Source organism: Hibiscus syriacus, unplaced genomic scaffold (assembly GCF_006381635.1).
Source record: "Hibiscus syriacus cultivar Baekdansim isolate YM2019G1 unplaced genomic scaffold, ASM638163v2 tig00110328_pilon, whole genome shotgun sequence".
NCBI lineage: Eukaryota > Viridiplantae > Streptophyta > Magnoliopsida > Malvales > Malvaceae > Hibiscus > Hibiscus syriacus.
In genome coordinates, this window is record NW_024062685.1 from 6,231,390 (window position 1) to 6,256,293 (window position 24,904).

The 24,904-nt window shown below is 36.4% G+C and overlaps 1 pseudogene; it reads right to left on the reverse strand.

Moving 5' to 3' along the window:
- Positions 1-1,665: 1,665 nt before the first annotated feature.
- On the reverse strand, positions 1,666-24,448 carry LOC120118569 (annotated as a pseudogene).
- Positions 24,449-24,904: the final 456 nt, after the last annotated feature.

The window sequence follows — 24,904 nt, forward strand, 5'->3', positions numbered from 1 at the left end:
TCCAAAATTTTTAAGATTTATTTAAATAATATTTTATTTTTTAAGAAAATTTAAACATGACACGTGTCACCTATAAATGATGTAAACTTTAGACACTTGCTTAAAATGATGTATACTTTAGACACTTATTTTTAATGAAAAATTGACACTTACTTTTAACGAAAAATTGACATTCTTCAAGCACTTATTTTTGTATTCGAAAATTTGACATTCTTTAAATACTTATTTTTGTATTAAGCAAACTTTACACACTTAAAATGATGTAAACTTTAAACACTTTTAATTCCTTATTGTAATGATTGTCTCATCCCTGAAATCTTATTTGTGTCTTACTCTATTAAAAAATTATGTTGTTAACTTATGTTTGTCCATACTGAAAAATATTTCTAAATCCGTGATTAATCATCCGTCACATAATCTGAATCAAAGAGCTTACAATTTCGTTGTACCCAAATACACCACAGAACCGATCCAATCATCCAACGACAGTCTAACAAATCCATTAATCCGATTAGGTCTAACCAAAGCAAGCCAACTTACCTGAGTACTCGGACACACTCTAAATACGTGGGAGGCCGCACAAGCCACATCTCGAGTTGAGGTGGCTCCGAACTCTCTTCATTCGTTAGAAGGGATCCTTTCCAGGTGAGCCAAACTGCTCGTCGAGCATACGCACTTCGAGTCGTGAAACGCCTGTTCTTATCATACTACTCACCATGAATAAGGGGGGACAAACCGCATCAAGGGAAACGAGAATTGATAAATATTTTTAATGATTCTTTGTAATTTATATATTAAAATGAATAAACTTGTCCGTAGTTATTTTTTGCGATTTTATTTCCACGAAAGAACTAGCATTCTTATTATTAAAGCAATTTATACTCTTATCTCAAGTTTGTTAATATTTTATACAGGAAAGGACTTGTCAAGCTTTTTGATGAGTTGGAAAAAGGAAAAACAAGAATATCCCCTTCCTCCGGACTTGTGTGGCAGATGCACAGAAACAGGTAGGCCGTGGAAACTTGTACAAATTAAGTACTAAGCGATGTGTGATTAAATATCGAAGGTATCTTATTGCAGTGTTCAATGGAATGGCATATTTTTTTCTAATGAATTTTGATGTGTGAAGAACAATAATGTCATTATGATACAATCAATCATCCTTTTCTTGTTGAGAAACTATACGAGGGAGAAATTACACCCGACAAACTTTACTTATAGCATGCATTGCCATCCATCATTTGATTGTGCAAATGTATCATCTTTAAATGTGAATGTCGCATGTATAAACTCATATTATCCACGGCAAACTGGTGCAACTTTTGATGTAACTGCTGTTTCAACCTCTTAAGGCCTCATTTCAGAGCCATCTCTTACCTTGATGTTTTTTTGTCCATGTTCGAATCACCCTGTACAGTATGCAATGTCCGAGGACGGTTAGACACATTCTAGTGGAAACTCATAGTAATTTGATCACCAAGCTCTGCTAGGGAAGAGTTTGCCTGCTAGCTTTCCTAAGTTTATATACGCCGATACAGTTACAAATTCCTCAAACCGAGATGAGACAGGCCACAAACTGGTATGAACCATCCTTCTCCCTCCGTAAACTCTTTTTTATCTTGTAGAAAAACTTTGAAGTCGATGCATTGTGAACCATCCTTGTATAACACGAGTATCTTTTTCGTATGAAAATCTTCACTAGTCTGATTTTAGCAAACATGTAAGAATGGGGCACCAAATGAAAATTTGTATTCACAATATACCATTCAAAACCCTTTGATAATAATCGTACTGCCGAGTCCGCCATGCATCTAAACTGTTGCTGATCAAGGAAAGCACCAATGACACACATTGCTGCAAGAAACAAACAGATAATCATTATCAAGATTAAATGCAGGGCAGTATTAAAAATGGATAAAAAGGTTACTAAAACAACAAACCTCTTCTGTCAGACTTAAGTGGACCACCTTTGAAGCATGGGTAACCAGAATCCTAATACAAACAACGAAAATATGTTGAGCATATATGTTCGATCTACAACCTTAGATATTATTGATGTATCTTTCCAGACAGCTCAAACCTTTTCTTTTTCCTAACAATATTATATATATTGTGTGTTAAGTCAGCGAGAGACAACCAGGTTCAATGAACTGTGACCTACAGCCATGAAGAAATACAGGCTTTACCGACTCCATCATTCTCTAATTATCATGATTTAAAGGTAGTTGTTACAAGATCAATGGTAAAAAGCGTAAACAATATAACCAGGGGACCCTTTGTGTGTTAGTCAGTGAGAGACAACCAGGTTCAATGAACTGTAAGTGACTGACAGCCTTGAAGAAATACAGGCTTTACCGACTCCATTCTCTAATTATCATGATTTACAGGTAGTTGTTACAAGATCATTCGTAAAAAGCATAAACATGATAACCAGGGTACACTTCGGAATTTTTCAAAGATCAGTAAGAGAACTACTAAAATCAGGTGTTATCATGTTGTGATTATGTAAAATGATATAGTATTACCACCAATAAACTATAGCATGTTACCTGCAACATTTCAACAAGAAGAATTATGCGCTCTGCATGCTTACGGCAGGTTAGGAAACCTTGGATGCATAATACCTGAATTTAAGGGGTAAAAATATCAGAATTTAGCATAAGAATAATATTTACCAATTAAAAGCTGGAGTTTCAGTTTGTACAAACCAACTCGGTTTAAGATCTATGAAATAAGAAAGACTATATAATTACATTTATTCTCAGTAAGCAAACATCTTCCAACAACTTCTAATTTGCTATACTTTGGTGTGCATGAGGTCCATCACAAACTTATGTAAAAGAGTGAACAAACCACAATGGTCTTAAACAGAGAAAAAGCAAGGGCTTTAATACCTTAAAGTAGTCAAAAAATTCACTTGGAACTCCCTCGGCATCAGAATCCATGACCTAGCACACCCATTGATCAAGCATTTAGAGCAAATCTGAACTGACTGATAGAATAATATCGAACAGACAAAAATTGAGCTATAAGATAGAATCTCTCGTTCAGCAGACTTACCTCAAGAAGTTCACGGGTTAATTTGAATGGTGCACTCTCAAAATTTACACCACCAGGTGAATTGGAGAGCATGAAGCCAAAATCATTATGTTTTATGTGACCCTCTTCATCCAGTAGCAGATTTCCATTATGCCTATCCTTCACCTACACGTGGATAAATTGTCAAATTAAAAAAATGGAATAGCTCATCAAATTCATAACCACCAAGAATCAAACACTGTTGTAATAAGCTTTTGGCACAGAACAAAACCATCAACACTCTTAAAAGTTTATATTACATGATGCTCAATTTTTGCGTTGAGTTGATAAACAGAACGAGAAAAAACTATACATACCTGCAGTAGATAGCACAAAAGAGAATACCCAGCCATACTTTCAACAAAATTTCTCTGCAATAAAATTAGCTTAATGTGAGCAATAGAAACATTCAACAAAAGTAAATCTACGCACCTTCTACAGAAAAAATAACATCACAATTTGACTGATTAAAACATTAAGGAGACACAAATATGAAACACATCGAAATTTTTAAGAGCACAACCAAAAATAGCAAACAACAAACACCTTCTAGTGCATTCAGTAAACACCAAAAACAAAAAAGAGTGAAACCTAGTATTTCATGAACTTTAGCTAATAAAATATCGGACAGTCGCATTCAAGATAACAAAGCGTGTTAGCAGATAACTGGGTAATTTCAATTTTTTTTTTTATAGAAGTTGGAGGTCTCATTAAAATCTCCCTTCGAATTCGTTCACATACTAAGAAGTATGTTAACAAACTTAGGAAGGAAGAAAAAAATACCTCAAAGTTTATTAATAATAATACCCGATACAAAAGATAACACGAAATATCCTCCTATGGTGATATACACCATTACAACAAACACCTTAACCTCATATAACCTTATCCAAAGTCACATTCGAATCACCTTATTTCTAATTACACCTCCAGCAATAGGATTAAAACAACGCAACAGAACATAAAACAAAAGAGAAGCAACACCTGCAACCATAAAAACTAAATCACACCACAATTGGAGAGACGAGATCTAATGAGATTCGTCTTCTTCAGGAGCCCAAGAGTTTGGCTTGAATGAAGGCTCTATCTCATGCACCATGATCTTGAAGAAGTTGTCACCAACCTTCAATTCCAATGTCGCATCAATTTTCGAACCAGCCTTTACGAGGACTTGAATTTTTGCCCGATCAAAGGATAATGGTGACTGACATCTTTCATCGATTGCTAGTAACTGACCCCAACTATCAACAATATTCTTGAAAGTATCCCAATTTCATGCGTGAAACGGAACACCCTCGCAAACTAACCATACTCGGCGACACTCCATTACCAAACTCTCTGACCAAGCTTCGACTATGGAGAACCACTCTGCGAGAGTCTCTAATTTATCGTTCTTCACACTTCTCAATGAAGCAGTCTTCGAAAATCAATAAAACCACATTTCCAGCAGCTCTCATTAAGGAGAAGCCAGTGAGGCCCTTCGCATGCATTTGTCTAGCGAAATGGCTTATTTTGATAGTCTTTGCACCACCCCACTAGACAATTGCTCAACCCCTGAAGTTTTTCTTCATCTATAACGCCTTCAACTTTATAATGATTCTTGCTCGAATCATCTTCCATCCCGGACTTGCGTAGAACACCTGTCGAAGACTTTCTCCAATAGGAATGACGAGGTTTGAATTTAGCGAAAGAAACACCAATTTTGCTGCCGTCGATATAAGAGCCATTCATTTTTGAGGTAGCTCTCCTTGCTTCTTCGATTGAAGCGAAGCGAATGAAACCAAAGCGAACTCCTTTTGAATTTCTTTTATTTGGAATAAAAGCATCAAGTACCCGACCTTAGGAGCAAAATAAAGATCCAAACCTCTTCCAATGGATCTTCTCTGGTAAATTATCAACAAATAACGTGTAGCATCCAGACTTGTCATTACTGCACTCCTTTGTGGAAGACTCCCTTGTTCCCTCGTGAACACCTTCTACTGCAGACTTTTCGTCGCAACAGCCAGTTTTAACTAGCACATGAATACTAGGAGATGCTGCAGAAGTTGGATTTGGCAATGGCAGTACTGGAGGAATAGGAAAATGTCCATACTTGTCAAAAGCATCATAATCAGAAATAATTCCTCTTTTAACAACAAGATTCTTCCTTGCCATCGAATGTGCAAAAGGGACTTCAACTTGGCATCAAAAACTATTTTCTGAAGGACATCCTTGGCCGCAACTGCAAATTTTGCATTTGAGAAGAGAGCGAAACCCTTAGGCTTATCTCCCTCATAGCTCAATTGAGAATCTTCAAAACCTGGTAGCCATCTTAGAAGATTCTGCAGCTCTCTCTTTGACATCTTCAGGCAGACCCATAATGAAGATAGTACAAACCTCGTCATGATGAGAAAGGTGAGATGGCGGAGAAGGCGCGGCTGCATAGGGTGGAGGAGCTTGGACCGTAGATCTCTGCTGGAGAGAAGGGGGGATTCCAACACCCGGCATGTGAAGAAAAACCATTGAAGAGAAAAACCCAGAGACTTGACGAAACTATCCTGGTTGCGCGCCCGGCGATGGTGAAGGCTGTGACTGCCGACGAAGAAAGAAGGGTGGAGGTGAAGAAAAGAGTCCAACAGGTAGATCTAGAACATGAGGACAGATGAAACTCCGTAGATGTCCTACAACCAAAGCCTCAGAGGTGGTTTAGATCGGGGAGACAACTTGGCAGAACCATTGTTTATTCTGTTTTTGTCTAACCGGTCAAAGACTGATACACATAGAAAGGCCACGAGTCTGGACGGTAGGATAAAAGGGATTTGTTCACGAGTTTACTGCGAGCCCAGTGGAAAGAAGAAGTACTGGCGACGGACGCCGGCGTTAATCGGTGAACAACGGCGTTAAATTTGCGCCAAATGAAAGACCTTCTCAAAAATCTAGTCTCGAAACAGGAATCAGAGTGGGGAGACGATCTTCCTGATGAAAAACGACGGCGAACGAATGACGGAGTGTGGCGGCGGACGGCAGACGGTGATGATGAACGTCGGCGGACGGCGATGGAAAAGATGAAATGGTGGATGAAAGCAAAATCACCTTGAACCAAGAGAGAAGCTCCAAAAACTAACTGGGTAATTCAAAATAATGAAACTAACTGGGTAATTTCAATCAAATCAGCAAGCCACAGAAACGTTCATCTTTCCAAAAACAAATGTACACATTACAGTATTTTAAAGAGGAACAATTGGTTACCATCCAACAGACCACTGCAACTAAAGTATCTTGCTCCTACATCCCATTATCATATAAGGCTTTGAATTGACCAGAGCAGTTAATCAAGAATTATCTCATAATCACAAATTTTACTACCAAAGAAAGATACCAACAAGAGTGATCCGCCTACTTATCGGAACCCAGCACATCAAGCAATAAACATATACTAGGTAAATATCATAAGATAGCAAGATTTGTCAGTAATCACAGAAAACCGGTTACCATGGGATGGTTGGTTCAAAATGGAAGTAACTCAAAAAAAAAATTAAATAGCATAAAATAAATCACACTGCAGCTTAAAAAAGAGTAGGAAAATTTTCCATCATGACGCAAACCAAATTGCTGTCTAACTCTAAAATTCTATATAAGTGGAAAGGAATGCTCCTGTCTTCTCTTATTTAACAGCAATCCTTTCAATTACTAGAGCATTAACATCATAGTATCTGCAGTTATACAGAAAAATATTTTTCTAGGGTAAAAAGAGAAAGAGAAGCAAATTATGACTCCTCTTAAAGGTCCAACCAGACTCCTAAAACCTTAAATATAAAGCCAAAATACATAGTAAAATGTGACTAACTATTTGAAGCATAAAAATGAACTTGCCTAACAAACAAATAACAGGAGAGACCTGCGTCTTTGCTACTAGATTACCTGTGCCAATTTAAAACTAAGAGAATTTTCCTGATATTTAGTGACAAAGAATTCACGTAAGCTTAATACATTGGGATATCTACTTTTGATAGAATGGAGCGAGGCCTGCAGAAAACAGCAAAGCTATAACCATTTAAACAGCCAAAGTTTCCATTATAAATACAATCCAGACGGTTGAACAGAAAAAGTTACGGTACCGTATCTGGAATTGTTTCAATAAAAGCTGTATACGAAGATGTAACCAAAACTTCATAAGGGCGCAACCATAGAGGAAGACCTGCTTCTTGGAATATATCTGGCATTTAAAACCATAAACACACTTCAACCAACCATCATAATGAAACAATGAACAGGGGCGGACCATGGTGAGGGTCAGTGAGGGCCCTGGCCACACCAACATTTTCAATAATTTTAAAAATTTTAATTTGGTCCCTTCAAAAGTTTTAGAAATTCTTATTATGTTTCAAAAGTTTTGAATATTTTTAATCAAGTCTCCTAAAACTTTTAAAAACCCTCATTAAGTCTCAATTTTTTAAATGAAAATAGTTAAACCCTTAATTTTTTTTTTTGAAAATTATAAATTAAACTCTTCAAAATTTTTGAAAATTTTTGAAAATTTTAATTTAGACCCGTATTTATAAAAAAAAAAAGAATAACCCCGCCAAACTATGTTGCCAAGATCTGCCACTGATAATAAATCAGTTATGAGTTCACTAACGTTTGACATCATGAATTCATGATTGAAAATACATATACATTATACACCCATGAATGTAATTTTTACAGTTTATCCAACATAACGCATTCTTAATCATCTTTGTGCATGCGACTTATGTCACCCTTTCTAGAGGGGAAAAATGATATTCACTGCCTTGACATTTTCTCATATCATTATTAATAACATATGATGTAGGAAGAAAATTGTTTCCCTAATCTCGGAGAGGGAGATTATTGTTAGACACATACCGAGGAGCTGCAATTGAAAGGCTTATACTCTAGCTAAACAGGGGATTGGATGATTTTTTTTGTTGCTTTAGAGGTTTTTCAGTAGGGTCATGGTGGCCTATTGAGGTTGTTGGGGCCGAGCTAGTTTTGTTGTTTAAGGGAGGTCTGGTCGTATTGGTGGTTTTGAGTTTATGTTCTGTAATTTTTAAGGTTCTGTTAGTTTGTCTTATGGTTGTATTTTATGTACTTTGCCTTGATTAATAAAATCCTAAGGCACTCTTTTCCTCCTGATTAAGGAGCTTTCCTAAAAGATCCATTAATCAAGAAGGGGGTTTTTAACGAGGCCTGAAATTCTTATAAAAAAAAATGTAGGAAGAAAATGTGATTCCAAAAGTTGAAGCTTATACAGAAACTAGATTGGACACAGAGCAAACAAGCAAAGAATATTGGGAGAGAAGAAGCAGAAAAAATTGTAATAAAGGGACATACCATAAAAATGAGAGATAAGCTGCACAGCAAGATGCTCTTGCCTACAATCATCCCAACTCTTTACAATAACCTTCATGATACAAATAACAAAGGGGACATTTACTTAATCCAAACTAAATAGCACATGATAGGAAGAAAAAGGACTACAGAATTAAATAGCATTCACCAAAAAATTCAGCCTTGCACCAAAATGATAATATCAAATACCTTTAGCAATCGAACTAATGCCAAATTCATAGAAAAGGACAAAAAAGGTTCATGCCAAAGCTATGAATGCCAAATACTAGAAACCTTTGTAGGACCAATAAATTATTTCTTGCAATCGAACAAGCATCTTACAAGCTGCATCAATGGGATTATATAAACAATAAAGGTTGATATTATCATTTTCAATGGCTAGCTGTTGACATGGTGCCGTTTAAAGGCAACAGTGAAATGAAAACAAATGAAACTAAGGTCTCTTTGTTAAGTAAAATGGCTTCCATACATTTTCTTCAATATTATCTGATTTTTTTCAACTCTCTCACAGCAAAGCCGACTTACTCTTTACCTTCAGCACCTGGTCAAAGCCAACCCATTAACATACAATCAAATACCGCAAGCGGAACTTTTACCTCTCCTTCAATCTCCCTCTTCACTTAAGAAATATCCACTTTTCCACTTCCCCATTGGCATTCCCTTTCACAGACAGCTGTTCTCTCTGTCTCTCCCCCAAACTGTTCTTCCAGTGACACCTCCCTTGCTTCACTTTAACATGAACAGATCCTTTGTCTTTCTCATCACCACTCCAAATTGTCCCTTCCCCCTTTCTTTTACAAATTAAGACTGTCCCCTGTTCTTTTCTCCTTTCTCATCTCTCTGTCATTATCAACCCCAACATATTAAAATTTTTTGTTCACAAAATTCACAGACCCAAACCCATGCACTACATCTCAAGTTCCAAACGCATCATCATTTTTTCAGTTTATTTTGGGTCCAAAGAAGAAAAGTTTTAGTTATTTGATTGAGCTTTGCAGGCGTGGGGGAAATTTTGCTGGTTAGAAGGTTCACAGCTAGTCATTGTAATAGTTATGGTAAATGGTGGATTGAAGATTCTCTACTAAAGACAAACAATAGAAAAGATCTGTTAGTGATCTTACCAAACAGAAATCCATTTTTTTATACAAATAAAACCATTGTGAAACTAATTAGGCACATACCACCACAATTCTAAGGCAAGTAAAGAAGCAAAGAGAAATTGCTTTTGAGCGGAACTTACAGAACGCAAATCCCAACCAAGTAATTTCCCATATACCGAAGCTTTCCGTATTCTTTCCTTCTTCATCTCCCAAAGCTCACCAGATAATGCATCACCAGCTTTAGGCACACCCCCATTAGCCTAGTGGAAATTTACAAAGTTTCAAGGGAAAGTAAAAAAAGAAAAGAGAGAAAGAGAGATCTTCAGTTTCACCAATAGTACCCTTGGTTTTGCATCTGATGAATCCTGACCAGCCCCTTTCAAAGGGAGTCCAGGAGGAGCTTCTCCCTTTGCAGCAGCTGCCTGCACAACAATTTTATCTTTCAGTAGTAGCATCTAAAATGGGACATAAATTAAGTAAACTTATAATGGAAACTCATTTCAAATTAAAAATAAGTCAAAAGACTGAATCAAAAACATTTTTTCCTCTATTAAACTTTATACTTATGAGAACTTGAAATAGTCTTTAAAGCAAATAAACATCTACAGAAACTTTTACAATAAAACCATGATGATGATAAGTAGACACACCCTTGACAACGTTTGATTAAACTGTTACTGGCTAAAGCAACGTATCTCCCAAAATTTAACTTGATATCAGCACATGGGAAGGAGAAAATCCCCTTCTAGACTATTGGCATATGCCATGCATATTATAACATACTTTAACTACTTACAGATTATACCTTATACATATTCTTTAGTTCATAAAATCTCAAAGCCAACAGATCCTAGAGAATTAGTAAACCCAAAGCTAGGATTAAAAGAACGAAATTGTATGAGCATGCTCCCAGTTAGAACATGTCACTACTGATGAAATGGTCATGCTTTCATGTCAAACTAGGATGCAATATCAAGTGGACCTTTAGATTGAAAATAATTCACCATGAGGTCAGACAAGCTAAAAAGTACCATAAATAATTCTATAGTCAAAATCTTGTTCACTTCTAAGACTTCAAGGACTTAACTATGAATCTACAGAGAAGAAAGTCATAACCGAAAACTGAACAGTCCAAGACAAATCAAGTTTAGATATCTAGGTATGTGTATTGACAAGCCCCAAAAATGCTCTAGCCAGGCACACAGAACTCTAGGTTAATACCTTAATCATTAGCAAAAAATGTCAAAAAAAAACACCTGCCCTTATTTACATGAAAACATGCACATAAAGATTGGACTTAATATTTTAACCATGATAGAATAATGTCATCTACTTCAAGTGTTTATAATCTGATGCCCACCTTCACTTCCTCTATGGCAACTGTACTTGGAACACGACGGTGCTCCTTCCGATGTATCTCTTCCATTCCGAGCCCAGGTTCTGCAGTCAGTAGCACCCTTACCCACTCCATGTCACTAACATAACCATCGTCTATTTTTTGAGTTAAATGTCGTCCACCCTGAACTGAAACAGCACTCAAATTGCAATGATTCACACCACACTGTGAATCAGCTGCATCAATACTCCCTGATTGGCTGATTGATTGCTTTTCAACAGAGAAACTCATATTGACAAATTTCACTTTCGCATCAGATTTATGAGTCATTGCTTGGTCAATGGCTTGTTCAGTGGAACTTGACATCCTATCACTACTATTACGATACGCCTCTTGAGCAGTCCATAAAGGTTAAGCCCATGGAGGCGGCTTTTGGAGTAATGCATCACCATTTGCTAGAGGGATCCCACCTCTAGAAAGTTTCGGAGCATTAGATGAGTCCTTTGTACTGCTAAAATAAGATTCAAGAAAAGGATTTAGAAACCACACTTCGCTCCTTAAAATATGTACACATTTCCTTAAGTAAATTGAAAAACCGAGACTGCATCTTAGGTCATATGGACAACTAACTCAAAACTTACCTCGGCAGTTCACACTTCAAAACTTCAACGCAGATCAGGTAAGGTGCTTTTTCCCTAGAATTCAAAAGAACAGCTTCATCTTCAGGAATATGAACCACACGATACATCCCTTTTCCCATTGGAAAGCAAACTCCTAAAAGTATTCCCAGGGATACTCAAATAAGGGTATGGAGCAATATATTCAAGCAACAATCCAATTTATTCAATAAATCAAAAGTAAAGTAACAGCGGAAACAAAGGCTAACCGCAAATTAATAATGCGGAAATTTTATCATCACCAAAAATAAAGTTCGAATGGCATAATATCCCAGAAAAGAAAAAGAAAAATTCTCATTACATGGTAAATGCACAAGCATAATATCACTTAGCAACTAGTGTCACCAAATTACAAACCAACAGCAATCACAGAGTTCACTTGACACAGCTATTTAATCACGTTAATATGGCTTGGCCGGGTACATTCGTGTTGTATTTTCTACCTAAAACTAACAAAAGAAATAAATAAAATCTTCACTTCCTATTTCCAAACTTAGATTAACTACTTTTACATATACATTTGATTGAATCCAAGTCCTGCAACAATTTCAGCACAAAAATCTCCTCTAAGAAACTTGTACTAGCAAAAATTATCATTACATGAGCATTCGTAGTTATTTTTCACCATAAAGTTGATTTATGGCTATATGATGACAAAAATCAAATAAAATTAAAATGCTCAAAAAGTATATTTAACATTCTTTTTTCAATTTACATAAGCCGAAAAGTTAAACAAGATCAGATTGTATCACCTGCAGGTTGAACTGAGATTCAACCCCACACACAAAGCCTAGGAACTAAGATAGACCCAAGTATAAAAGGGGCAACCCAACCCAACCAACCCAAATTGCATAACGTACCAACACAACTCGCACCCTCAATTTTAGATATTACATGTTCACAACCAATATCACCATTTGCAGAATGCACATCTTCTCAGACATTTACCCTGCTTTCTAATTTTAATGAAAGAAATAGATGTACTCAGAAGGAAGGAATAGTACAATATGGAAGTAAAAGAAAAACGAAAATATATTTCAGGAAACCAAAAATAAATTGCTTCCAACTGAATGAAATACTTCACACATCAATTAAATGATGCATTTACTTGACAGAAGATTTTTTTTGATAAGATTAGAAAGCCTCATTAAAAACCTCTTTCTTGATTAATGGATCTTGAAAAGAAGCTCCTTAATCATTGGAAGGAGGAAAAGAGCGCCTTAGATTTTCATAAAAGAAAATAAGATTACAACCTCGATAAATCTCTTCGAAATAACCCTTACAACAATCTATAAATCCCACCCGAACAGGAATCAAATGCTAAACTGAAACAGCAAACAACATAAAAATTAGTCTATTCCAGTCTTTGCTAAAGCATCGGCATCCATATTAGCTGACCTAGCAACCCAATTTATAACCCCCAAAGATCTAAGATTGTCAACTATATCACTAACAACGAAAGCATAAACAACTGGGCATGAATTGACATTGTTGATCCAGTCTACTACAACCCTGCTATCACTCTCAACAATCAGCCTATCTTTGAGAAAGCAAGAACCTAAACTAATTTCAACCTCAGTAAAAATGTCTATCACTCCAATAGAAAGAAGATCCCAAAATCTTAACATTGTTACATAGATTTCCTCTTTAATGGACAAGACCCTGCAGCAAAAACATTGTCAACAGAAGCCAAAAAAGTTTACCCCTTTCGAACATATTATATGAATACACAAATGAATAAAACATCTTAAAATTTCAAAGAAAGCAAGAACCTAAATTAAATTTCAATCTCAGAAAAAATGTCTAGCACTCCAACAAAAAAAAAGACCCTAACATCTTAAAATTGTTGCATAGATCTCCTCTTTAATGGACAAGACCACGCAGCAAAAACATTCTCAACAGAAGCCTAAAACTTTACCCTTTCAAACTGATCATATGAATAGGCAAGTGAACATAACAATTAAAAACTACAAAGAGGATTATATATCACAAAAGATTTTATGAAGTCATAACCTAATTGACTAGTAAATATATAATGGTAAATTCTAGTCACAAATTCAAGATCCAAACCACATTAAAAATCATAAGTAAACTTATTAAAGACAATAAATAATGCCACTCAATGCCATTGCTTTAATCAAATTCATCGTAAATAAATATGTACCTCCATTGTTTTGAGCCTCAACTAGATGCGAATTAATCTCTGCAAGTGACTAAGAAGCAAAAATGACAAGAACAATTAACATGTCAGATAACAATCCTAGAAGAATATAAATTAAGTGAAGCATTGGTTAAACTTTGAAATGAGCAAACCACCTCACAAAGAGCAGTTTTGCGATCTTCAATTGGAAAAACATCCACCAAGCCATATGATGTGTCACATAATGACAATACAAAATCCAATGAATCATGATAAGCCCCTTTCCGTAATTGAGATACAGAATTATGTGGAGGCGGGGGTTTGGAGTTCGATCTATCATTCTGTTGCTTAGGTGAACCAGGATGCTTCTGTAAAATTGTGGGCCCAGAAAATTAACATAAATTTCCAGGAGCAAGTCCAGTAAAAAAACACTAATAATGAAAAATAAAGAGCAGTAAAATCACACAAAACAGTAAAACTCATGCTTCAAATCTTTCTTCAAAAATAAACAAAGGAAAATTTTTCAGTATCCAAAAAACTATCCTTCATGGTTTTTCCATCATTTAATTATATTAGCACATCTTATGTCACTCCAACTTTTCTTTATTTTCCTTGAAGTACCCCTGTTCGACACCCATGTCAAATGCACATCTGGATATAGGTAGGAGGATATAATCCTCTAAATACTTGGAAAAACTTGTTTTAATACACTTTTTAGACATGTTAGGATTCTTTAGCTCTATCCTCTTCTTCAATGTTATTCAGCTTATCAATTACTACAGGGGATTACAATTTATTTCCTTAACAATGTGAATCTATTTCATCAAGCCCAGTGTTCTAAATCTCAATAAAAGACATAATTTACCGCCAAGCTCTAAGTAGGCCTATAAGTTGGTTTAGCCAAGCCAAAGTAATCTCCAGTTACATCACACAGATTTCAAGTTCAACAATTTCAAAGAATAGGAAGCAGAACAATTATCCATCCCTTATGTTCCTAAGAGGTTTCCACAACCTTTTCTAATCATTACATATATTAAAAGATGTTAATCAAGAGAAGAACATCCAGATTTTAAAACCACATAATCTAAAATGAAAAACAAACAATCTTCACGGTTATTACAGATATATTCTCAATTGCATTCAATAAGCCTAATGCCTAAACCTTAATTTAAAAAAGCAAGGCAGTTATTTATGAACCAATCTACACCAGTACAACCTAATGTCAATAAAGCTTCACAATTTTTTTGACCCCTTTCATGATTAACGAAACTTGAAAATAGTTCCTTAATCAGCGAAAGGAGGAAAAGAGTGTCCTAGGATTTCATTAACCTTAAATAATAACAAAGTAATACAAACTAATCTCCCTCAAGAGATACAAAACCAGAAAGAAACAACCCTTAACATAACATAATTCATCCAATACCAGCCTTAACTAGGACATCCGCCTCTATATTGGTTGTCCTACTAACCCATCTAATAAGACATTCATAAACACTAAGCTTTTGAATAATGTCTTTAACAATTTGAATATAAACGACAGGACAAGAAACAACATCCTTAACCCAGCCAATTGCCACCTTACTATCACTCTCAATAATCAATATATCTTTAAACCTATGGCGAATAGATTCATAAAAATCTAAACCCTTTAGGATAGCCTTCAATTCCATCAAAGTTGGGGGGCCCGGACCAGCAGGCTCTTTGAAGGAGCCAAGAATCGAACCAGACATGTCTTTCAGAATACCACCTAAACCACTCCTCTTCCAATCACTCGAAGTAGCCGCATCCACATTAAGTTTAATAAAACCCTTTGAAGGAGGGGACCAAGGAAACTTGGTTGAAATCCGATTAGAATGGGACGAGTAGGAATCCACTAAGGAAGGGTCAACAATAAGATCATCCTTGGAAATAGAAATCTGAGTTTCCTTAGCTAGAAACCATGAAGCAAGCCTGCACCTTGCTAGAAAGAAAATTTCTGCTCGATCAAGCTTCCCTCCTTCGAACACTATAAAATTCATGGTCTTCCAAATTGTCCATAAAACTGCTCCAGGGATAAATGACCAGATAAGAGAGTTGGTCTTCAAGTCATTCCATGCCAATAGGAATCTTTTAGCATCTGCATGAAAAACAGACTGAAAATTCCAATAGCCCAAGAATTTCGTCCATATTGGCCAAACAACCGAACAGGAAAAAAATAGATGCGATGAAGACTCTTCTTCTAGATTACAAAAAGAACACAAAGTATCATTTATGCCCTGAACACCTCTCTTAACCAGAGCTGCCTTCACTGCCAACTTCTTTAAGATAACTTGCCAAAGAAAAGTCTCTACTCTTGGGGGCAACAGGCCCCTCCAAATAATAGACTTCCAAAATTTAGCTTCCTCCGAATCGAAAGAACCCGAATAAGATAGATTGACACATGATTTAACAATGAAAACCCCTTCTCCAATCCCCTTCCAAAACAGTCCATCAACAGCATCAACAGAAATAGAAAAATCAGAGATAACAACCATCAAATTTTCCCATTGCTCAAATTCCTAGTCATTCAACTCCCTTCTCAACTGAACATTCCAAAACCATCCCCCTTAACTGTACTCCCTAAACTGAAATAATCTTCCAGTTTTGTTCACTGCAATAGAGAATAGTCTAGGGAACATAATCATCAAAGGATGATCCATTGCCCAATTGTCTTGCCAAAACCGAATGTTCCTCCCATTACCAATTTTATAGCTATATTTGCATCTGATACTACAGCCCATTGAATCAGCTTTATAATGATTACTCACCATATATCTCTATATCCAAGAAAATTTAGGAGAAACTTTACTATCAAATTGCATCAAGGAATGGTCCATTTTATATTTGATGTAAAGTATTTCCCTCCAAATCGCCTTCCTCTCAATAGCAAACATCCAAGCCCACTTTTCTAAAAGTGCCCTATTCACCACATTTAAATTAGGAACCCCCAGGCCTCCTTTAATTTTTGGATTACAAACGTCGGTCCAGCTTACCCAATGGATCTTCTTTTTCCCATCTCCACCACCCCATAAAAAATTTGACATAATAGAATTGAGGGTCTTGTAAACTGAAGCTGGAACCTTGAACATTGACAAAAAGTATATAGGGAGTGAGCATAGGGCTGATTTAATTAGAACTAGCCTGGCTGTCAATGACAGAGAGGAGCCTTTCCAGCCCGCTAACCTCTTATTAAAGATTTAAACCACTGGATCCCATAGAATGTTGGAGTTTTTGTGTGGACCTAGAGGGAGTCCCAAATATTCTGAGGGAAATGAACCCACTGAACATCCAATCATAGCTGTCCAATCCTTAATTTCCTCTTCCTTTAAGTTCACCCCAAATAATTTACACTTCTTCAAGTTCAGCTGAAGTCCAAAAATAATCTCAAACACTCGAAGCACCCTCTTTACATTCAAGATCTGTTTTTTCGACGCACCACAGAACATAATAAGGTCGTCAGCAAATTGCAGATGTGTTAAATTAAAATTCCTCTCCTCATTTCTAATGACTAAACCCGAAAAAAGCCCCCTGAAACAGCCTTAAGTATTAATAAATTCAAGAGTTCCCCAACTATATTGAACAACAATGGAGACAAGGAACAACCCTGACGAAGACCCTTCGCCATTGGAATTTCCTCGGTAGGAACCCCATTCACCAAAACTGAAACAGTTGCAGATGTGATACATTTCGAAATCCAACCTATCCATCTAGAACCAAATCCCATTTTCTTCATTATTCTGAATAAAATAGGCCAGTCAAGAGTATCATATGCCTTTTGAAATCAGCTTTAAAAACATAACCTTTTAAACCATTATTCCTCCAAAAGTCAATCCCTTCATTGGCTATAAGGGAACAGTCTAGGATTTGTCAACCGGGGATAAAAGCAAATTGACTTGGACTGATCAAATATGAAATGCAGCTCTTAAGTCTCCTTGACAGACATTTAGAGAGTATCTTGTACAAACCACCAACTAAGCTTATAGGTCTAAAATCGTCCAGACAACCAATGTTTGAAATCTTTGGAATAAGAGTGATAAATGTGTGATTTATTCCATGTTCCCAATCCTTCCCCAAGTAAAAATTATGAAAGAATTTCATAATATCTTCCTTAAGGACCTGCCAAAACCTCTTGAAAAATCTCAGATTAAAACCATCAGGACCCGGAGCTTTGTTACTACCACAAGACTTCACAACATCCCAAACTTCCTCCTCAGAAAATTCCTGCTCTAAAAATTGATTCAGCTCAAAAGAAATTTTGGGAAATCCAGTTTTAAATCATCAATTTCTAAAGTAGTTCGGTCATTATAGATCTTAAAAAAATACTCTTTTACTATGGCCTTAATTACAGTTGGATCTTCAACTGTTTCTCCTCTGAAATTTAGAGCAAGCAGAGCATTCCTCTTGTTCCTAATCATAGCACAGGTATGGAAGTATTTAGTATTACGATCCCCATCTTCAATCCATTTAGATCTCGAGTACTGAAACCATATCTGCTCCTGAATCTTGTGAAGCTTCCATAATTCTGCTCTATAATTTTTCAACTCTGTTAATACCTCACTGTCGACAGCACCTTGCTTCTGTTGAATATCAGCCTCTATCAATGAAATTTTCTTCTCTAACTCAGAAATCAAGGCTCCTGGATACTTATCTCTATTTCCAGACCACTTCTTAATTGCATGTTTGGTGTTCCTCAACAGACTAAAAACGTCTGCCTTCTTCTGACTTTCCTTACCACTCTGAATAGAAGAAACAACCAGATCCTCAAAACCCTCCTCATCCATCAAATAATTGAATAATCTAAATGGTTTTTTACCCTAGTCCACTCTTTTATTCTCCAGAACTATATCATTATGATCTGACAATGATCTTGGTAGAAGATACTGCAAAATGCCCGGAAACAACTCTAGAAAATGACAATTAACCAAAAACGATCCAATCTTACAAAAGTGGGATTCTCTTGGTTATTACACCAAGTGAACCTACCCCCATTCATAGGAAGATCAATTAAGCCCGTATGAAGAATGAACTCATTAAAGATCTCCATTGAACTCCTACTTTGACCCTTGCCCATTTTCTCATCTTCTTGTAAATAGACATTGAAATCCCCTCCCACACAAACGGGATAATTCTGTCCACTAAGAAAACCGCTTAATTATTCAAAAAAAAAACCATATTTCTCCTCCTCCACTGCTGGACAGTAAACATTGATGAAACCACAACTGGAATTATTATTCCGAAATTTACCAAAAGTAGCTATAAATCTCCTGCTAATAAACTGACTCTCCAACTCAAAAAATTGTCATCCCAACAGCACAACAGGCCCCCCGCTGATCCAACTGAAGGAGATTCCAAAACTCCTTTTAGCTTATTAATTCCACTTCTCCTAAAAAAAGACCTAAATTTCTCAGTCTTGGTTTCTTGCAGCCAAAGAAAAGTAGGATTAAAGCTAGTGACTAAATTCTGAACATCCCTCTTTTTTTTCGTTTTTCCCCAAGCCCCTAACATTCCATGAGCATATTATTAACTTTGTCATCTTCATAAAAGGAAATAGGTACAAACAAAACCCTCAATGAACCAAACCTTAATTAACTCCATTCAAGCCTTTCTCTAAAGCTATGATTTTTTCCAAAAAGGTTTCATTCCATTCCTTAAAAGACACCCCCAAAAGCTTGCTAACCTCCCAAGTTTCTACCGCTTCTTTCAATAGAATCGAAAAAGCTGAGGAGGATGTTGTATCAATGCTCACCTGGTCAAGGGCTTCTCGATACAAGATCCTTTTAGTTCTTCTCTTCCTTCTAATTAACAAACCAGATTTGGACCTTAAGCATTCGCCTTTTGAAAAGTAACCTTCAATCTCCCTCTCTACATTCCTACCCCCAGATCCATTATCAAGGAGAGGAATAAGACTCCCATCAGCAATGTGCTCTGCTGATAAACAAAGCTGCTTTTTAGTACTGGAATCCACATCCAGCTTCCTCTGCGTAACTATGGTACCACCTGTTTCAGACGAGATGTTCAACAAATCCCCATACCAATATCTTCTTTCCCTCGACCTGCTATATACCCTTTTGCAACTGCTCAAACTTCTAGTTTCCAGCACTTTACTCTCTGTTGTGAACTTTCTTCTAGAGCGATGTAACTGCCTCCCCCTTGAGTTGATTCCTAAATTAGTTGAAACCAGTTCAGCCGACCTTATGTTTTCTTCTTCGAGCTCTATTTCTGCACTAACTGGCTTCTCTACAATTGGGCTCGTCTCCAATACATTAAACACTTCCTTATTTTTTCCTGGTAAATGAAGGTTCTCAACCAATTCCCCAAACTTATTAATTGTAAATGTTGACCCAAAAATGAAAATCGAAAAGTCTTTTGACCCAGACTACCCAGAGTCTTCAGAATGGGCCTGAGATCCATCAGCCGAATAATTTTGATTTCTAATCCCCAAACCTGCATACTCACCAACTTTTAAATTCCCAACAGTCTGACTTTCTAACATACCACATTTAATATCTTTCCTATCTAAGGAAAGTCTTGCTAGCTGTCTGTCTTCAGTAGCTCCTCCAGAAACACGATACACTCCCTGGTCAATCCAATTGTCCACTGACAGACGAATTTTCCATGCTGCACAAGTCTTACCTTCCCCATGATCTGACAACAATCTGTCTTCATCATTCTCAGACATAATCTCTTTAAAAAATGCCTCACCGGAATCCTCCACCGGAAAATTACTGAAAAACGAACTTGAATACTCACTAGCTGATCCAATCTTGATACTTACTTTGAATGATCTTCCATACGATCCAAGAGTGATCACCTCTGGAACATCAAAGGGACTTGCCACCTTCAATAAAATTCTTGCCATTATGAGGTCTTCTCTTTTCCTTGTACTATCATGAATACCTACCACATTGCCCCATCTACCAGCCAACTTCTCGAAGAAAGATACATTCCAGCATAACAAAGGAACCCCTTTTAATTCTTCTATACAGAAGGCCATTGGAACCCCGATTTCATTCAGTAAAGGTTCCACTCGCTCAAACCACTGTTTTAAAACCTCTTCCTTGTTGCTCCATAACTCCAGCATCTCCTCATGAGATTTAAGAACCAACACACAAGAATTCCAGACATAGCCCCATCTAGCAATTTGAACATCATAGCCTTCTTTTAATAAAGCATTCCGAATGAACTCAACTTGAAAAGAGTATTTGATAATCCCTGTTAACGACCTCTTTACCCAGTTGGCACTTTTTGATGGAATATGCATCTAAAATTTATTTTTCTTGACATTCCTCCTCTGGATATCCTCAGACAATAGTTCTTTGTTCCCCCTTGTATTCCCATTTAACAGAATGAAGGGCAGGAAGAAGAATGTTTCCTGAAGCAATCAAGCATCCTAGTACTAACGTAATAAAAAAAAAGGTTGCACGCGGAGTGGAAGTTGTTATTAAGTGCTTTTTTATGAAAAAATAACAATGTCAAAAGTTGAAAATTTTTCAGTACATGTCATAAGCAATAGAAAAATAATCTAGGAAAAATAGATAAATACAAATGTAATAATCATATCCTAGAAGTTTATACAACCCATTATCCAGAAGGTGAGAAAAATATCTCAGTGAGATTGATCAGAATCCATAATAATCCTATTTCAAACCAAATCGGGTACATTAACCATTTAGCAAATGTTATCCTTCCATTCATGGGACACAAAGTAAAGGACGCACTGGTTATAAGGATGAAAAAAAAAGATTTATTTTATAAGAAAAAGGGCCTCGTTAAAAAAAACCCTTCATAACCGTCACGCTACATAAGTAACCCATCGGACATTGGAAGGAGGAAAAGAGTGCCCCCAAATTTTATTGTTACTAAAGAAAATAGCTTCACATGGATAACATTTCTACAGTACCAATACTAATAGGAGCAATTCAGTGAATGAACAGATTTAACAAACATTCGATGTAAAATTAAGGAGAAAAATTGCGCACACAGAAATAGTTAACATTTTTTTAATTCACAATCTCACAAGTAATGGTATTGAACCATTAACTCATTAAAAGAGGTTTAGTTTATTGGATGGCATAACTAGATTACATACCATTGGAATGGCAAAGAAGCTAACAACAGAAAAGAACCATATAAAGAGCTATGTGAAAAAACTAATTTCAGATAATTTCCAACTTTTTGTCCTGCTTCTAGCCCTGGATTTTTTGTGCTTCTTGTCCAAGAGATCGAAGCGGTGGTCAAGGATCGTGCTGTTATTCTTCGCCTCATCAGTCGGTGTGCAAACTCTAGGGCAGATGAACTAGCTAAGTCAGCAATTGGATGGCAGTTATATTTTTCGCTTTTAGGGTGTTTATAGGATTATTTTCTGGTTTTTTTTGTGGTTCAATGTTTTGGGTTGTATTTTCTTTCTTGGTCGAATTATGCTTTGTATGATTTAAGTTCTTAATAAATTGGAGGTACTATTTTCCCTCTTCAGCTACCTATCGACATACCTTTTGGTGTGCCGAGAAGTATGAACAGGGTTTTTAATGAGGCCTCCCCTTATTTTTTTTAAAAAAAACTTTTTCTGTCTTGTCAAAAAGCAGGATAAGTTCATGCAATTTACGGATATCTAGATGCAAGAAATGGGTTTCTGAAGTATGCATTCTCTGGAGTGATTATTAGCCTAAAGGATCTCCAATCTCATCCACTTGAAAGATTTGAAGGCCCTTAAAAACATGATTAGGTTGAATAAAGACTTGTAACACTAGGGATTATGAGTGGTAAACTGTTGAAAAGCTACAAGGACTAATAATACAGTAGGAAGCAGCATTCACATATAAGCATATGGTAAGATTTATAATGATTAAGAGCATTAATTCCTTCACAATTTTCAGCAGATATTGGCAACTAAAGAGCAAATGGTAAAACTGAAAAGTTGTGTTTTTCCAATTGTGGTCCCAATATAAAACAAATAATCTGATATTTATCTTTCATAATGTATATTGCATCGAACTAAAACCACAGAGTTCATAAAAGACCATCCATATGATATGATGAGAGGATTGTTTACAATAGACCGATGGAAATGTGTATTTCAGGATTTTTGAACAAATGGTAAGAATGTAACACAGAAAGTTGATGTATCATGGGTGCACATATTGGAAACCAAAGGATAAGTGAACAGACCTCAAAGCAAGAAGATAACATGTCAACAAAAAAAAAAGGGCAAACAAACCTCTTTATGCTTCCTTGAGTTGAATAGCTCCGAATCTTCAATTGAACGATCCTGGTCCCTAAAGAGTTTGCAGAAGAAGTTCTCAGTCCCTGGAATGCTCTCAAACAAACTGTCACTATTGTTGCATTCATTTCTAGTACTAGGTTTATTCTCTTCAGGATGCACTCGTAACAGTCTTCTAAACAGTGAGAAATTTGAAGAATCTTCTTCCTCACCATCATCATTCTTATCATTCCCATCTTTCTTTCCCTCAGATTTATCCTTGAAAAGTTTTAGAAAAAATCCCTCCTTTTCATCGTATTCACCTGATTTTGAAGCTTTTTCTGCAGAGTTCACCATTTGTACATCATCACTTATGTCATTTACATCATCATTCGTATCATTCCCATCTTTCTTTTCTTCAGATTTATCCTTGAAAAGTTTTCGGAAGAAACCCTCCCTTTCATCATCTTCACCTGATTTTGAAGCTTTTTCTGCAGGGTTCACCATTCGTGCATCATCAATTCTATCATTTACATCTTTCTTATCCTCAAATTTATCTTTAAATAACTTCTTAAAGAATCCCTCTTTCTCATCATCTTCTGCTGGCTTAGAAACCATTTTATCATCAGAATCACTCTTACTATCTCGAAACAGTTTCTTAAAAAACCTTTCAGAACTTAAAGTCATTTCTTCCTCCTTTCCTTTACTATCCTTCAGAAGCCTCTTAAAGAACCCATCTGAGCTTGATGTTAACTCCTCATCCTCTCTCCCTCTGTTGTCCCTCAAAATCCTCTTGAAAACCTCATCATTTTCATTCTCTTCTTCATCCTTCTCAGCCGACTTCCTAAAAAACAAGGCATCTCTGACTTTAGGACTTGGAATAAACTTTTTAAAAAATTTATTCTCTTCTGGGGACAACAATTGATTACCATCTTCCTGTAAATGGTTCCCTGAAGAGAGGGAGGACAATGATATTGATCTCTGTGAAGAAGGTGAAGTCAACAACAAAAATAGTTGTTTCGAGGATAAGAATCGATTCAAAACTTGATTTTTACTCCCTGGACTTGAACCCGCATTGGGTGGTCGCACAAGGGGAGGCCACTCACCCATCAAAGTAGCAGCAATTTCACACTTTTCTTGAATCCTATTAATCCCTTCATTATCATCAGAATCCTCTAACTTGGCCAAAAAAAACCAATGCACGTGCATTGCCATTTTCAGAGATTTTGAGCACATATCAATAACGAACTTATCCAATGAAGGGTTTGGCTTATGTACCATCATGTAACAGATCTGGAAGAGATAGCTTTCAATTCCAGATAATGGAAGCTTGTACATCATGTTACAGAGATAATCTCCTACGCCTGCATGGTCATGCTTATAAAGATAGCTAACGGCGATCCACTCACAGAAAAACGCCGAGTCAAAGAATCTGATGAGCCACCCGTTTTCACCTGAGTTGCTTGCTAGAGTAGTCCTCGAGGTGGTTATTTCACGAGGTGACTCATCCGATTCTCCTCGACTCAGTCCTAGAAGCTTCACCATAGCTACCGCCAATATACCATCGTAAAACCTAATTTTGCTCTCTAGTTTGGTAGATAGAAACCAAATTATCAACTAGAAAGTCTTCAAATCTAGGACAAAAACCTAGAACCTTCTAAAAACTTCAATAGACACTAATTCCCTCTCACCTGAACGAATCCAGAAGCGCTTCGCTAATCCATTGCCCGTATTGATCTCACTGTTGAAACCCTCTTTGGGAATCACAGTGGCAGGGAAGAGAAGAAACCCTGATTCAGAAGTGAAAAAAGACAGGAGAGTATAATTGATAGTGGTTTTCCCACAGTTGTTTGGCTGTCAGGAGAAAAGGTCAAAATGATCGGGGAAAAGGGGAGAAGGTTTGAAAAAGTTGATCTTTTAGAGAAAGAGAGAATTTTCGGAATTTTCTTCTTAAAGAATAAAGAGCAAAAAATTCTGAGGAAGATTAGAAAAAGTAAATGGTATATT